This window comes from Haliotis asinina, chromosome 5 (genome assembly GCF_037392515.1).
Source record: "Haliotis asinina isolate JCU_RB_2024 chromosome 5, JCU_Hal_asi_v2, whole genome shotgun sequence".
In the NCBI taxonomy this organism is placed as follows: Eukaryota; Metazoa; Mollusca; class Gastropoda; order Lepetellida; family Haliotidae; genus Haliotis; species Haliotis asinina.
In genome coordinates, this window is record NC_090284.1 from 4,508,085 (window position 1) to 4,524,051 (window position 15,967).

Consider the following 15,967-nt stretch of genomic DNA (forward strand, 5'->3'; position numbering starts at 1 on the left):
GTACTGCCTGTGAAAACAACACGAACCACCTGCATCTTTTATTGCTGGCAATCGATTTAAACATGGAGAGAAAACTTTCTGAAGAAGTAGCTTGGATTTACAGATGTCGATGTACCCTTGGATGAATATTTAATATGATCTTGAAACATGACAAGGAAATTAGGAATGTATTGTTTCCGTGTAAGGATGAGAACAAAGCCGGCATGACTGACAACCAATTGTTGTGTGAATGATGTGTAATTTGCTATTAAATCAAATTCGCCTTTTTGCACATATTATAAATATTTCAGTGTCTTTGTTCTTTTAATTCTAATAAAATAGCTTATAATGATCTTTGCAGCTATTTGACATCCATGTATGGTAAAGTTCCATGGCATCTGGACGACGTACCTTCACCATGGCCAGGGTATCAATACGAAAGGTACAATGTGGCATGCAAGTCTCCCTAATTTGACCCATTGCCCATACAACATTCGATGTATATATATATTATATATATCGAATGTTGTATGGGCAATGGCTCAAATTCACACACATTGTACTCACTCAAATATACGCATACAAGCAACAGAGGGCGGCTGAGTCACTGTCTCGCGAGATATGGCAATGGCTCTGAATAATGCTAACAGTGTTGGAATAAGTACCAATATAAGTCAATATGACATGGATCGTAAAGAAAAACAAGTCTGAACAATTACTTACATGGTTCCTTCTAACCCGAATCAAACTGATGATTTTAACATTTTGGGGCAGACAAAAGAGATGTTAACACAACTGTGTACGCCATCAATATCTTTGGGAGTCAGTATCGCACCTGGAGTGTCATCGATGGTGAAATGGCTTTATCAGATGAGTCCGGACTTCAAAAGTACCAATTCACATCATATAGGGGTTACGATTGGATGGGGCCTAATCCTGATGTCTTCATACCTGATGACATAGCATGACTTCTTTACAAATATTGTCGTTCCTCTGCGAAACATGGTGGCCCCTCCTCATGCCTGACCCCTCCTCATGCCTGACACCACCTCATGCATGGCCCCTCCTCATGCATAACCCCTCCTCATGCATGACCCCGAGTATCTCTATCCCGTCGAGACATGTTATCATATACATGCACTACCCTTCGAGGCATCATCACCTAAATCCTACTGACCATGCATAAAGCAGAGACGTTCGGGTTTGTGTTTTCCCTAAGTAGGCAGAAGGAAGGAATATCTCCACATAGTAACGTGATCGTCTTACTGGTCAATGGTATGAGGTTTACAAGCTGGTATTCACGCTAACCTTGGCATTCGCGTTACTGAATCGCGTACGCCCATCGTACAATGACTAAATAATGCGAAATCAGTCTGGCGGATTTACTAAAGGTCAGCTATTTTCAGGCTCTTCCCGCTATTTATTTGTATGTATCCTCTTTCTGACAAATGACCTGGAGTTCATTTTTGTTATTTTTAAGGTTGGAGTTGGCCATAATGAGCAAAAAATCTCGTCAGCTGAAACTGGTGCCATGCACGAAAAGCCATGGGTGAATGTTAAGTGTTGACCTTATATTGTATCGACTTTGTATTTCCCCAGCACTAAGGACGATTTGGCCTTGAAGATCCTGGTTGAGTGGGTAACTAAATTTGGCAGAAATGAAACAGTATTGCAGTTTTATCAAGACATGTGAGTTCATTATAAATGAAAATCCAATGAATTGGTGGTCGTAGACCCGTGCCACTTGGAAAAGATTTCCATTCAGTATCGCAACTCTTCGGTCTGGTTTGAAGCCAGACACTCAAGTACATAGGACTTTAATGGCATCACATGCGTAACGCCCCTTCCAGTTCAACATATATACATTGACATGGAAAGAAATACAGTTTGAATATGGTTATATCTTTAGCAGTTTCAGAGAAATGCCAAGGTAACTACCTCCCAATTATGATTCCAAACCACACTCAGTGCATACTAAGACTTGGGAACACACCTTCCTAGTATTTACAGCCCACGTCGAAGACGACCTCTCCATATCCTACAACCTGTAGTACCTACTCTCATTCGGCTTTAACACACAGTAATGGGAACACGAAATTTGATATATTGTTTACATTTTCAATCAAGAAGCTCTTATTAGAAGAGGGTCGATTTCAAACCAATTATCTACCGTTTACTCTAGTCTCAAAGATATCTTTTATTTTGAGGGTTAGGCGGCGCTTAAACAGTAAACTACCTCAATTAAAGCGTGCGATTGCACATCTCTGTGTTTTAGTATGTGTTTTTAATCACTTCGAAACTGGAAATGTGTATTCTAATACCTTCATGTATGTCAATCTAACGCCCAACTGAAACAGTCAAACCAAGAATCTCAGTTAAAAAGCCAAATTGTGGAAGAACCAGTTTTGTATTTCCAAAACAACGAAACTTCATTCACATTTACCTCACCTGCTGTATCGTTTAAGGCAATGAGAATAGGAAGGGAGAATTCTTGGAATAAACGTCGCTGTTTTGTAACAATATTTCCTAATAAACCATGAAGAGTGATATATACGAATACGGTCTATGTCGATCAGGCCATTCACATAGTGAGGGGTAGGGGTATGTCATATGGGACTCGGGTCATTCACATGAAGAAGGATATATATAGGGGCAGGTTATACGGCGGTCGAGACATTCACATAGTGATGTAGAGGTACGTTATATTGAGGGTAGTGATATTGAGATACTGTATATGAAGAGCAGTCCATTCAGATACGTTATGGAGTGGTATAGGGATACGTCATACTTTGAGTGAGAGAGTTTAGTTTTACGCCGCACTCAGCATTATTCCAGCTATATGGCGGCGGTCTGTAAATAATCCACTCTGGACTAGACAAGACAGTGATCAACAGCATGAGCATCGATTTCGCAATGGGAACCGATGACATATGTCAGCCAAGTCAGCAAGCCTAACCACCCGATCCCGTTAGTAGCCTCTTACAACAAGCACAGTCGCCTTTTATGGCAAGCATGGGTTGCTGAAGCTCTATTCTACCCTGGACCTTCACGGGTCTCGTCCTAAAGAGGCCAAGTCTTGACACAGAGAGTGATATATATTCAGTTTTCCTCCTTCTCAAACAGAAAGTGATACAGTGATACGTTTTGTACTGCAGAGATACTTCCTACAGACTGATAAAGGGACACTTTGTAGAGAAAGAACTCAGTCGGGGAAAGAACAGACTGGAGGTTATGCAGACATCCACGTGTTCAACAAACAGACAGGGGTTTACAAAGATAGCATCTAAAACATCAGAATTTCTCTTCCTTTCAGTCTAGTGGTAGTTAAGATTCAAACGGATCGGATGAAATGCTGATAAGGTTAAAATATGCTTAAACATGTATTTCAGTGATTGTTGTCTCTTTCCAAATGTATTACTTCTGTAAACATATTTTGTGCAGTGTCCTACTAAACAGTCATCCATTAATTGACAAACTTTATATAATCTGCAAACTCAGCCCACCTTCCCTGTATACTGGAGGGGATTTGTCGGTTTTATGTTACATTATTTGCAATCATAAAATGTTTAGACGTCATACTACCCCTGGAAATGCACCTGGTCGACTTTTATTACAGGAACTTATTGATTCATATGCAGCGCTCTAAAGCCGTATCACTTCCTCTCTTTCACAAATACATCGTGTACTTTCAGTTAATTGAATGTTTAGTGTTGTTAACGTTCACTTGTACTTCTACAATTTATTACACGTGCCTTTAGCTATAACAAGTGTTATGCAATACTCCCATTGATTTTTACATGATATGGCCTAATTCGTATTGGTACTGCTGGTCAGATATTTCATTTGTTATTTTATGTCACTACATTGTCAGCCGTAAATTAAAATCCTTTTAATCAACGCCAACAAAACTGAAAAAAACTATTAATGACTTCGCAATAACTGATAATATCCGCATTTACAAAGTTAATCGAAATCGGAGAATGCCCAAAGGCAACAGTTGTCCCTTTTCACCACTGGTAATCCGCTCCAGAATTACTCATGGAATACAGCTTGTATCAACCAAGATAATGTCTTAGATTCCCGGTAATACCTTCACAATCGGAATCATACAACGAGCGCCAGTAGACAGACTACAACTTTACACACCAAGCACATTTTGTCAGATACCGCGTATGACAATGCATACACAGAGTGATTAGTTCAAGAACAGACTGATTAGCGTTTGGTTGGTGTTGAGTATGGCAATACATACATCCGTGTAACAGAACAAGCACTGGCTGGTGGGTACCGGGTATAGCGATACATACACCCGTGTCACACAACAAGCACTGGCCGGTGGGTACCGGGTATGACAGTACATACACTCGTGTCACACAACAAACACGGGCTGGTGGGTACCGGGTATGACAGTACATACACTCGTGTCACACAACAAACACGGGCTGGTGGGTACCGGGTATGACAATACATATACCAGTGTCACACAACAACCACTGGCTGGTAGGTACCGGGTATGGCAATACATATACCAGTGTCACACAACAACCACGGGCTGGTGGGTACCGGGTATGACAATACATATATCAGTGTCACACAACAAGCACGGATTGGTGGGTAGCGGGGCTGGCAATAGATACACCCATGTCAGATATAACACAACAAGCACGGGTCGCTTGGTACCGAGTTTGACATAGCATACACTTGTATAACACAGCGAGTACTGGTTGATTGGTGTCGAGTATGATAATATTTACACGCGTGTAAGACAATATTTACACGTGTGTAACACAAGCATGGGCTGGTGGGTACCGAGTATGACAATAAATACACTTGTGTAACAGCGGCCGCCGGTTTGTAGGTACCAGGTATGACAATACATTCGCTTGTGTGGCATATCACCGGCTGGTGGGCACTGGTATGACAGTGTTTTCATATGTTGCAATGCGACAAAACACACAACTGAAGGGAAAACGAACGGCAAAACTGCTTAGTCATTATCTGGAAATTCTGCTATTGCCAACGTTTGAAAAACTGGATATCTTATCCAGTTGACTTGAATACGTGTCCTTGAGGCGTTATTTATACCAGTATTGAAAGATCATTTTACCAAATCTAAATTACAATAATAGATATTTTTATAGCAATGTATTGTGGCTATGTATATCATATACTTTTAAAACTGGTCGTTAGATTTAATTTAAAATATTATTATATTCATTATATTTTGCTTACAGTTACAACGATGCTGCATATTACAATTACATGGCTACAGGGACAATTGAGTCTGAGATCGTACAATTACTTCTACTTACATTAACAAGGCAGACGTCCCTGGTGCTGTAATGCTGTTTCAAATTCCAGCTCCTGAAGGCAGATTGCAGACACAAGCTTCTACATATGGAACCTTGGTGCCGCCATATTTCCTGTGTAACCTGCACTTGCTCCAAAGAGTGATGTCAAACGTTCCGGGTCTGCATCTATCATACACAGGTGGACCATCTATGTGGCCATAGCTTTAAACACTGAAAGGACATCCGAATAATGACTAGTGATTCCTGAGTAAAGATTAGTCCATCAAACTACTATTGCTTACAACCTTCAGAAGAAACCGCCGCTATTTACAATGCGATTGTGGCGATTGTCGTATATCCACGCTGTGACTGTTGATACATGCAAGAGGCCTTTATATAAGCGTGCGTTTCAACAAGTAGTTCGTGCGGATCACGTTATATGGCAAGTTACAGCACCCAAGTACAATCCTGTTGTGTTTACACTAGCATTCATGAAGCTGTGATCGCTCCATATTCATACATCGGAGTTGCCAGTTATCGCTATAAAACCTTTGCTCAGTTCAAGCGACATGAGAACACACCCACTTTGCATGGCTTCTGTAAGGTAATTTGCCATTCAAAAGCGAACAACTTAGCGAATTACCCACGAGTAAATGGCAATGGATTTGAAATAGTCTTCCTCCATTTGGTGATTGCCATCGACAGCCAATGGTTGCAAGGAGGCGGCGAGCAATTTAATCCATATCAAACCAGGACAGTAGACATTTGCGATCCTAATTCTCGATGGTCGCAAAGCAATTTAGCTAGAACATGATCGATGTGACAGCGTGCCCTCTGTCACTGTGTGTAGAGAACATGGCAAACACATTGATTTGAGCTTATTAAAACAATTACTAAGAAATAAGGAAATCATTTTTTAATGTCCTCTGCAACTTACTTTATCACTTTAAATGTCAATTCCCATACAGTAATATGTCGTTTACGAGAGGCAAAAGCTGCTATATCTTTACTCATCATTGCAATATTGCCCATCATTTCGTCTATTAGGCACGGGAGTGTTTTTTATGAAGAGGAAGGACAATGCTTGTTGGGACGCCGGTATTGAGACCCCATTTTGTCAGGTCGACGTGAAACCCCGTAAATATAAATAGCGGCTGTTACGATGAAGGGCTGGTATTGATTCCTCTATTAACGTCAGTGTCATGATGGATGCTTTTTCTTTCTGACTTTGTCCCTGGAATTGATCACGCTCTCACTTGCAGAGGAAGAGGCACAGGAGATGACGACACGAACGCTGTCTTTCTACAAAGAAGCAACACACGTTCTTTTCACGGAGTCGCGGTAGTGGCTGAGTGGTGTTATTGATAATGCATGTAACAAGCGACATGAACCAGGTGGAAGTCAATAGCAACCCGTCCGCCAGAGTGACCAAGGAAACATTTTGATTGACTATCCCCGCTGTATGTACTCTTTAAAACCAACGTACGGAACTTACGTATAATCCCGATCACTTCAAGAAATCACAGCTTTAGATATCTCTTTGACTGGATGTAGCTCTGCCAGTGTCGGTGCGTTGTTGCTTGTGTTTGGCTACCTTGGGACCACATGACGTATCCAAATATTCTAAACCGCTATATCCAATACTGGAGAGACACATTAGGGTATACCCATAATGTAGACTATCAATTTTCTCATGAACGTTTTCAGTATAGCCGTACAGGCCATTACTATACCCATGTTAGCTATCAGTATACCAAAGCAGGCTGTTAGTATACCGATGTTGGTCGTCAGTATACCTATGTTGGCCATCAATATACCCATGATGAAGGCTATCAGTATACCTATGTAGGCTGTCAGTATATCCATGATGAAGGCTATCAGTATACCTATGTAGGCTGTCAGTATATCCATGATGAAGGCTATCAGTATACCTATGTAGGCTGTCAGTATATCCATGATGAAGGCTATCAGTATACCTATGTAGGCTGTCAGTATATCCATGATGAAGGCTATCAGTATACCTATGTAGGCTGTCAGTATATCCATGATGAAGGCTATCAGTATACCTATGTAGGCTGTCAGTATATCCATGATGAAGGCTATCAGTATACCTATGTAGGCTGTCAGTATATCCATGATGAAGGCTATCAGTATACCTATGTAGGCTGTCAGTATATCCATGATGAAGGCTATCAGTATACCTATGTAGGCTGTCAGTATATCCATGATGAAGGCTATCAGTATACCTATGTAGGCTGTCAGTATATCCATGATGAAGGCTATCAGTATACACTGCAGGCTATTAGTATACGTATGTACGCTATCAGTATACCCATACAGGCGACCAGTATACCTATGATGGCCATCAATATACCCATGATGAAAGCTATCAGTATACACTGTAGGCTGTCAGTTTATCATGCAGGCTATCAGTATAAGCATTCAAGCTATAGGAATATCCATATAGCCTACCAGTATACCCATATAAGCTATCAGAAGATTACCGCTGTAGTACAGTTATAAGAGAATGGTGAAAACCAAAGGGATACCTGCATGCTACATCGATTCCTATTTCTGACAAGCAGCTGATGGATTTATGGACATTCTACATAAGCGCACATTTAAATAATGTCAATGAAATACATATGGTTTTGTTGCACATAATCGGGAAAACGAAGTACCTGATATTTATAAGTAACTTTAGCAACAGATTTTACACACACCATCGTTGACGATAGTGGACACAGCATGACGGAGGTGCACAAATAGCACTACTGCCATAGATTGTGACAAAGCACAATACCGATATGGGGTCATGTCACAACATTCTACTTGGAGGTAACAAGGATATTAAAGCATAATTGCTCAATGTATCATACTTTAGAACCATAGGTTCCATCAGTATAATTGGCTTCATATTGTGTGACATGCCATTTTAATGCCACGCCAGTGGATGGGGAATATCGTGATATTTTCACACAACACTACACTACTGAGAGACATAGAGGCATGCTTGGCATTCAAAATCCCTGACATCCGATATCCTCACTTCATACTGTAATTGATATAGAACATTTAATCATTGGCGGTCTAGATAAGTTTTCAATGCCAAATTACCGTGTAGTATAAATTTCGCATTAAAGAAATCACAAAAAGAGCATATACTGTGGGGGGTGAGATGGAATATTTGATCATTTGAGGTTAGACTCTTTTTTTCAAGGCCAAATTACCGGGTAGTATAAATTTCGTATGAGAGACATAAACAAAATTAGCCTTTATATCTACAGGGACCTTTACAAACCGAATCGTACATTGACGCTTATGTAGAGCAATAACGCGCATTACATATGACTATGTTGGTCATGGGCTGTGTGCACATGTTGCTAGCCATTCGGGTAACTATTCCTGGAAGTTACTAGCCCACAACATAATTCACTAGTGAATGCAGAAACTAAGCACAAGATAACAGAAACGTAAAGTACTAAATAGATAAATATTCATAAGGCCATACTCTCGCATGACGTAATAGTCTATTATAACTTAACAAGTCGGAGAGCGCGGTATGTTGAACAAATCACACCATTAAAAAAACCTAGCCAGTCGAGCCAGTGACTGTGGAGATTTACTGGTCCGGTAAGATATTTGCTCGCCACCGGCTACTGGCAATCACGGGCATCATAGTTACGTGTCTTAAAAATAACACCCAAGTTTTATATCGAGGATGCATCAGTTCCATACCTACACATGACTTCGCATGAAGATAAAATTGATGATGATCCTACAATGCCATACCTTGATAAAGATGATTGGTTTGTTGGTGCACTCGAGACCCGTGATTCAAATAACCGGAAGCTGTGTTTGTAACAAGACACGCTATTCACAGATTCCGATAAGATATCGTTTGATCACCGCCACGGAATGGTTGACTTAGACTATAAACTACTACAAAGTTTCCACAAACTCGAGAACCGATAAGATATTGTTTGATCACCGTCCTGGAGATGATATACGTGGAATATCCTGGAGCTGAGGATATACAGTAACGAACCAGAACTATACAGCAATATAACAGCCAATTCAATACAACTGTTTAGACAGTCAGAAACAAAGGCAAGATGGAGACCCACTTGTTCAGACAATCACAGACAGGAAGACATACAGTGACGACAGTGCCTGTTTTGAAGATGATATCAAGTCAGAAAGAAGAGAAAACCAAAGATCTGAAATGGATCCGAGAAAGGATGAACCTGGATAGTACTCACATTAGAATTAGAATTAGCGATATGCGTTACGACTGAGGTGGAACTGAAATGATATGTATGGATTGGGGGTAGCAGGGTCTTTCATGACAGTGAGCAAGTGTGTTTGTTTTCCTCGCAATTCCCCGCTTCCCTGTAAGAGCACCCGTGAAGGTGCGGGTTAAAATACTGATTTTCAGTACCCCCTGATTGTCGTAAGAGTCATCTAACAGGATCAGGTGGTCAGGCTTTCTGACTTTGTTGACACATGTTATAGTATCCTAAATGTGTAGACTGATGCATATGCTTTTGATCACTGGGTCATCTGGTCAAGACTCTGTTATTTACAGAACGCTGGTATACAGCTGGAATATGCTGACTGTTGTGTTAAATCACAAACAAACAAACCCTATCCGGATATCACGATGACCTTCATGTCGTACATAATAACGTACCAAGCGTATATGTTGAAATAATACTGATGTCATTTCTTTCCAAGCATTTTTGACAACTCCACCTTACGATGCCTATCCGTTATTCGTGTGTCCTTACTTAACCTATCGTTTTTTACCTTGCGAATTCCATCAGAACCCAGTAGAATGAAGCTATGTTCACTGAATCCTCATCCGGATAACCTTCATGAGAGGAGAATACATTCTAGCGTTCCCGTAAGGTTAACTGACAATGTCAAGTAGGTCAGAGAAAGACAATTACAAGTCCAATGGAACACCAGGGGAAGTTGTATGGTCAACTGACATGCAATTGTCTCACTTCGACTTGATGATCATGTTGAGGGTTTCCACAAGAACACAGTTGTTTGTGGTTAATACTAGTGCATCACAGGAACTATTCTCCTTATTCCTCAAGACCGGGGCCCGAATATTCGCTCTTTTGCAATGAACACACGCGAGTGAGAGTACAGTCAAGAGGAGAAGGCACAGACAACACAGCTTCATCACATGCGACGACAGTCTTACTGCTTGAAAAAAAGGATTTTAACTGCTACGACAAAATCAATAGAATAAAGTGTATGCAAGGTCACGAACAATATCACGATTTCTATGCGTCTGCATTGAAATTACTTAAAGAATGTTATGTGCAAACGTAGATATTTAACGTACGATATCACAGACTAGACTATAATGAATTACTACCAACACTGGGACATCAGTGTGATAACTGGAGCCAGTAGATGCTCATTCCACAGTATCAATACTCTGACTACAGTGATATACAACCAATGCTGCTAAGCCAATAAGATTGATAAAACCCGACGTTCCTTACATAGGATAACAATTTCTTGCCTGCAATGATTTATTGCGACAGTGCAAACGATAGAAATAGAAGAAATTTAATGAACGATCTCATCACTATGATATTATTAAAGTGAGTCACAGTCAAAGCTTGGCTTGCAGTGGATGAGGGACAGCAGAACGCTCTGATATGGTGACCTCCTTTACTGAGATGACACAACAGTCTGGACTGACTGTAGTGGACTCTTAAGCTGCGATCACCAAACTGTCATGACGAGCTAATGCTGAGGCTAAAAAAATCCCAGAAAACGGAATTGGCGGAAACTGAAAATAAAGACGTTCCATCGTATTCCAAGAGTGGTGACGCACTGTTTTGCATGCACGATTTATAATATTAGTTAACTCATGTGGGTTTTCATGGAAACATTTCCTTGTTTTTGAAATGCAGCAAATCGAATGAAGAATGGGATGAAAACCGAATTCTCCTTTATTGCGAGGAGGAATGACAGTCGTCACTTATCAGAAATGTAAGTGGGCACTGTTGTGCCGCTACACGCCAGCCCCACTCACAAATCGATCAGTTCTGCATGGTGCTGCTGCCATATCGCGTGTCGAGTTATTAACAATAACAGACCACTAACGCGTCAACTTGGACAGCACACGTGAAAACAAGACAAACCCATTTCTCGTTTCGACTGCAGCTCCGAAACATCATTCTAGAGGTCGAGATCCCCCGTCATCTCAGTCCGCATCAGAGGTAGCAACGGGTACTGATGGTTAGCTTCTAACGGAAAACATGATTACAAAGACGTTATGATTGCTCTGTGCAGGACAGATTTCTTTGATTAATGAATTTGTGATATGATTCCAACGCAGAGCGGTGTGACACTACGCTAATGAATGTAATCTGTTCAGCATTAGGGAAACATTCAGTCTCATAATTATTTTATGTATCACTGCATTCTCGTCGACAGTAGTGAATTGACTACGTACAAAATCTTGGGTATGTTCCACATAAGGCTTACATAATATGTGTACAAAACCCGTTTGTTTCGAATGGTATGCATACTGTGGATTTTGTTTCGAATGGTTGGTTTGCTGCAAGTGGTTTGTTTCAAAAGGTGGTTTTTCATAAGTGTTGGGTATGCACCAACTTCTTTGGTACGTTTCCTGCAAGTGCCTTTCTTAGAATGGTGGGTTTTTGCAAGTCGTTAGTGTCGAGTGTTGGTTATGCACCAACATGTTCAAATTGGTACACTTCATGCAAATGGAATTGTGGGTTTTCTGGAAGTAATTTCTTTCGAATAGTGTGTCGTATTTGTTTTATGATAAAACACTGATGAAACGCAATTTATGTCCATGTTAATAATTCATTCTATTTCTTGCACCGATGCCTGTGCTGTTTCCTAACAAGGTTTCTTTTCTTTTCCATGATTAGTTCGCATAGAGATAATGTGTGACCTATCACGACCCTTCGTCATTAGAATCGCTTAGGTAACTCCTACATCACTCATAATGTCATTTTGAATGAACAACCCCACCATGGACCAATAACCTTTCATCAAAGATAAACGTTATCATTACTTTGTTATTTGTGACTTGTGAATATATCCCCAAAAATACATCTTAAAATAATGGTACATACATTAATATCCTCAGGTTTCTCCCTAATCCTTCAACTCATCACTCACTATAGTGCTCAAACATCTTAGCTTCATCTTTTCTGCTCTCTTTGGGACCTCCGTCCCCAGTTTGATATCCTTTTGTTTGACTTGTAGGTGAAGGATCTTAAATCACTCTGGGATATTCATTACGGAATCTCTACATGAATGATCATTCTGCTTGTCTGTTTGATTCAACTATAAGAACGGATGGAAAAAGTTTGAGTAATTAGAAAAATCTGGTTTAAAAAACACACGGGTCAGTAAACATCTGAGTCCCATCACGGTTGTAATTACAACACCGTCTTTGAAGTTCGATTGGTTAAAAACTGACCATTGGAGTGGAAACTTTAATGAATTACATTGAGGAATTCTACACAGCTACACAGGAATATCTGTTGTTCTCGGTCAGGTTCCTGTCCACTCACCTCCTCCATGTGTAACTGGTAAATATATGTGTATACTTATATGTGTAATATTTGTATATGTGTTTCAGTGTCAGCAAAATCTCTGTTTGTGCTACAGAGGCTCTACGCCTTGTGTTTTTTGTGATTGTTGCTATCATGTATTTCACACTGCTTTGAACGAGCCATCTCTATCACGCCACTGGATAAAAGTTTTAACGTTTGGCATTAGAGAAAACTAAACTGATAAAGTGTAATAATGTGTCAGTTTTGCATCTGCATAAATGTGAGCATAAAGTTTGTATGTGTTTGCATCTTATCTGTTCATGTAGTGCTAGTTTTTCTGTAGATGACAGTCATTTATCTATATGTGTTAGTTATCTATATGTATGTAGTAGTATTATAATTGTTTATGTGTTTTAGATATGTTATGTGTCAGTAATTCGTGTGAATGTGTTAATAATGTATTTATGCGTGCTATTATATGTTTGCTTTTCCCCTGCTTCTGTGTCAATACAACAGGATGCTATCACCATTTCCTCATGTGTGACGGGATAGTATCAGTATGTGTTAATCTTATATCTTTATGTGAAAATGTACAACTTACACAAAGATTTGCTTCATCGTAACACAAAACCAAACAGAATTGGTGAAACGTTTAAAATTTATTCCCTAGGATGAAAAGAGAACAATGAAAACGGTGAGTGTGAATTTGGGATAACAAATGATATCCCTGACGATGTGTCCTCATGACATATGTAAATGGATCACTTTTGATGCAAGTTCGTAAGGCTAGTTAGTAAAGAGTATATCCACCTTGTACATTGAAGAAAGCAGGACACCATCTTTCTGAATTCACTGAACCTCAGATAAGGCATGTGCACATGACACAACATTCTCAGTTACTCGTGTTAGGATCCTATGTGCTAACGTCGTATAGGTGACAAAGGGGAGGCAAGTTATCCGTTACTCTCCTCCTCTCCCCAAGTAGTCTGCCCGCCGTATATACCTGCATTACTGACGATGCGACATTTACGTTAAGACTGGGCATCCTAAGCGAATACCACAGATGCACGGACGTGAAAGATGATATGTGGTTTGAGTCCATTTCTTGCCGAGAGGTCGTGCCGAGAGGTCTTGCCGTAGGCGTTTATTATAGGGACTCGGATGGTCTGTGACGTTCTTATCTGGCCGCCATTATCGCCATATTGAATTGAAGTGCGACGTCACGCTGCGCAATACCTGATTCAAGCACTGGCATGGCGCGCCATCTGTCATGTTCATTTATGCGTGTCGTGGTGAAATCTCATCAAAACGATCAAAAGTGGTGCTTTTTCAGAACTCTGCACTTACGGAGATTGCTTCGAGTGGAAAAGAGAAAGGATTGGATATCGGAAGTTTTGTAGAGAACACTTGAGTGATTCCAACAAAAAGTCATTATTTCTGCCCGATGATATGTAATACAACTGACATTAGATCGGTTACAATTCTACGAACATCATTTGCATTGATCGTTTCCCTGTCTGAAGCCCCTATGGTAACATAGTTGTTTGTAACTGATCGTTTCCCTGTTTGAAGCCCCTATGGTAACATAGTTGTTTGTAACTGATCGTTTCCCTGTCTGAAGCCCCTATGGTAACATAGTTGTTTGTAACTGATCGTTTCCCTGTCTGAAGCCCCTATGGTAACACAGTTGTTTGTAACTGATCGTTTCCCTGTTTGAAGCCCCTATGGTAACATAGTTGTTTGTAACTGATCGTTTCCCTGTTTGAAGCCCCTATGGTAACATAGTTCGTTTGTAACTGATCGTTTCCCTGTTTGAAGCCCCTATGGTAACATAGTTGTTTGTAACTGATCGTTTCCCTGTTTGAAGCCCCTATGGTAACATAGTTGTTTGTAACTGATCGTTTCCCTGTCTGAAGCGCCTGTGGTAACATAGTTGTTTGTAACTGATCGTTTCCCTGTTTGAAGCCCCTATGGTAACATAGTTGTTTGTAACTGATCGTTTCCCTGTCTGAAGCCCCTATGGTAACATAGTTGTTTGTAACTGATCGTTTCCCTGTCTGAAGCACCTATGGTAACATAGTTGTTTGTAACTGATCGTTTCCCTGTTTGAAGCCCCTATGGTAACATAGTTGTTTGTAACTGATCGTTTCCCTGTTTGAAGCCCCTATGGTAACATAGTTGTTTGTAACTGATCGTTTCCCTGTTTGAAGCCCCTATGGTAACATAGTTGTTTGTAACTGATCGTTTCCCTGTTTGAAGCCCCTATGGTAACATAGTTGTTTGTAACTGATCGTTTCCCTGTCTGAAGCCCCTATGGTAACACAGTTGTTTGTAACTGATCGTTTCCCTGTTTGAAGCCCCTATGGTAACATAGTTGTTTGTAACTGATCGTTTCCCTGTCTGAAGCCCCTATGGTAACATAGTTGTTTGTAACTGATCGTTTCCCTGTTTGAAGCCCCTATGGTAACATAGTTGTTTGTAACTGATCGTTTCCCTGTTTGAAGCCCCTATGGTAACATAGTTGTTTGTAAGTTTTCAAAACTGATCGTTACTATAACCTTTGAGTATCGTGTATGTATCATATCCTCATGTGTGATGATGCTTTCTGTATGTCCGTCATTATGACATGTGTATAGATGTTACTTGTTACATTGGGAAATTGTTTACTTCATTGACGAACTGTAACATCGGTGTCCGGTTGCATGCGCATTACTCCTACTATGAACCAAAGGCCAATCATGTAATTTGTAATGATACCAGTACACGCACGTGTTCTCTGCGTGATGCCTGCTCATTTCCATTCACCAAGAGTCAAAAGTTTACCAAAACGTCCTTGTTATCTCCGAGTAGCCCTTTTCATCAAAACGTCCAAGAGTCGAAAGTTTACCAACATAACCGTGTTATCGATTTAATACCAGTTATTGCATAGCCTCCAGCACCAGCGATTGTAAATTACCAGTCCTCTGTTGTACTATAGATTATCCTATCACGTTCTCTCCCCGTCCCTGGATGTTTTCATGATAGAGAACATACTCTATCCACGTTATCTCTCTCTTTCATAACAATAATATAAATAATCCTATCACGTTCTCACCCTATCTCCAGCCACTGTCTCTCTGTCTATCTACATCTATC

At 40.4% G+C, this 15,967-nt stretch overlaps 1 protein-coding gene across 3 annotated transcripts in view; it reads right to left on the minus strand.

Moving 5' to 3' along the window:
* LOC137284787 (neuronal acetylcholine receptor subunit beta-3-like) overlaps nucleotides 1-15,967 on the minus strand; it is a 65,722-nt gene that overhangs the window by 37,561 nt on the left and 12,194 nt on the right. Inside the window, exon 1 of one of the 3 annotated variants that reach the window (XM_067816765.1) lies at nucleotides 5,292-5,378. The exons of the other annotated variants lie outside the window; for them this stretch is intronic. The gene's annotated coding sequence lies outside the window, so the exon portion shown is untranslated. Of the gene's footprint in view, nucleotides 1-5,291; nucleotides 5,379-15,967 lie in introns of those variants that run through there. 3 annotated transcript variants of the gene reach the window in all.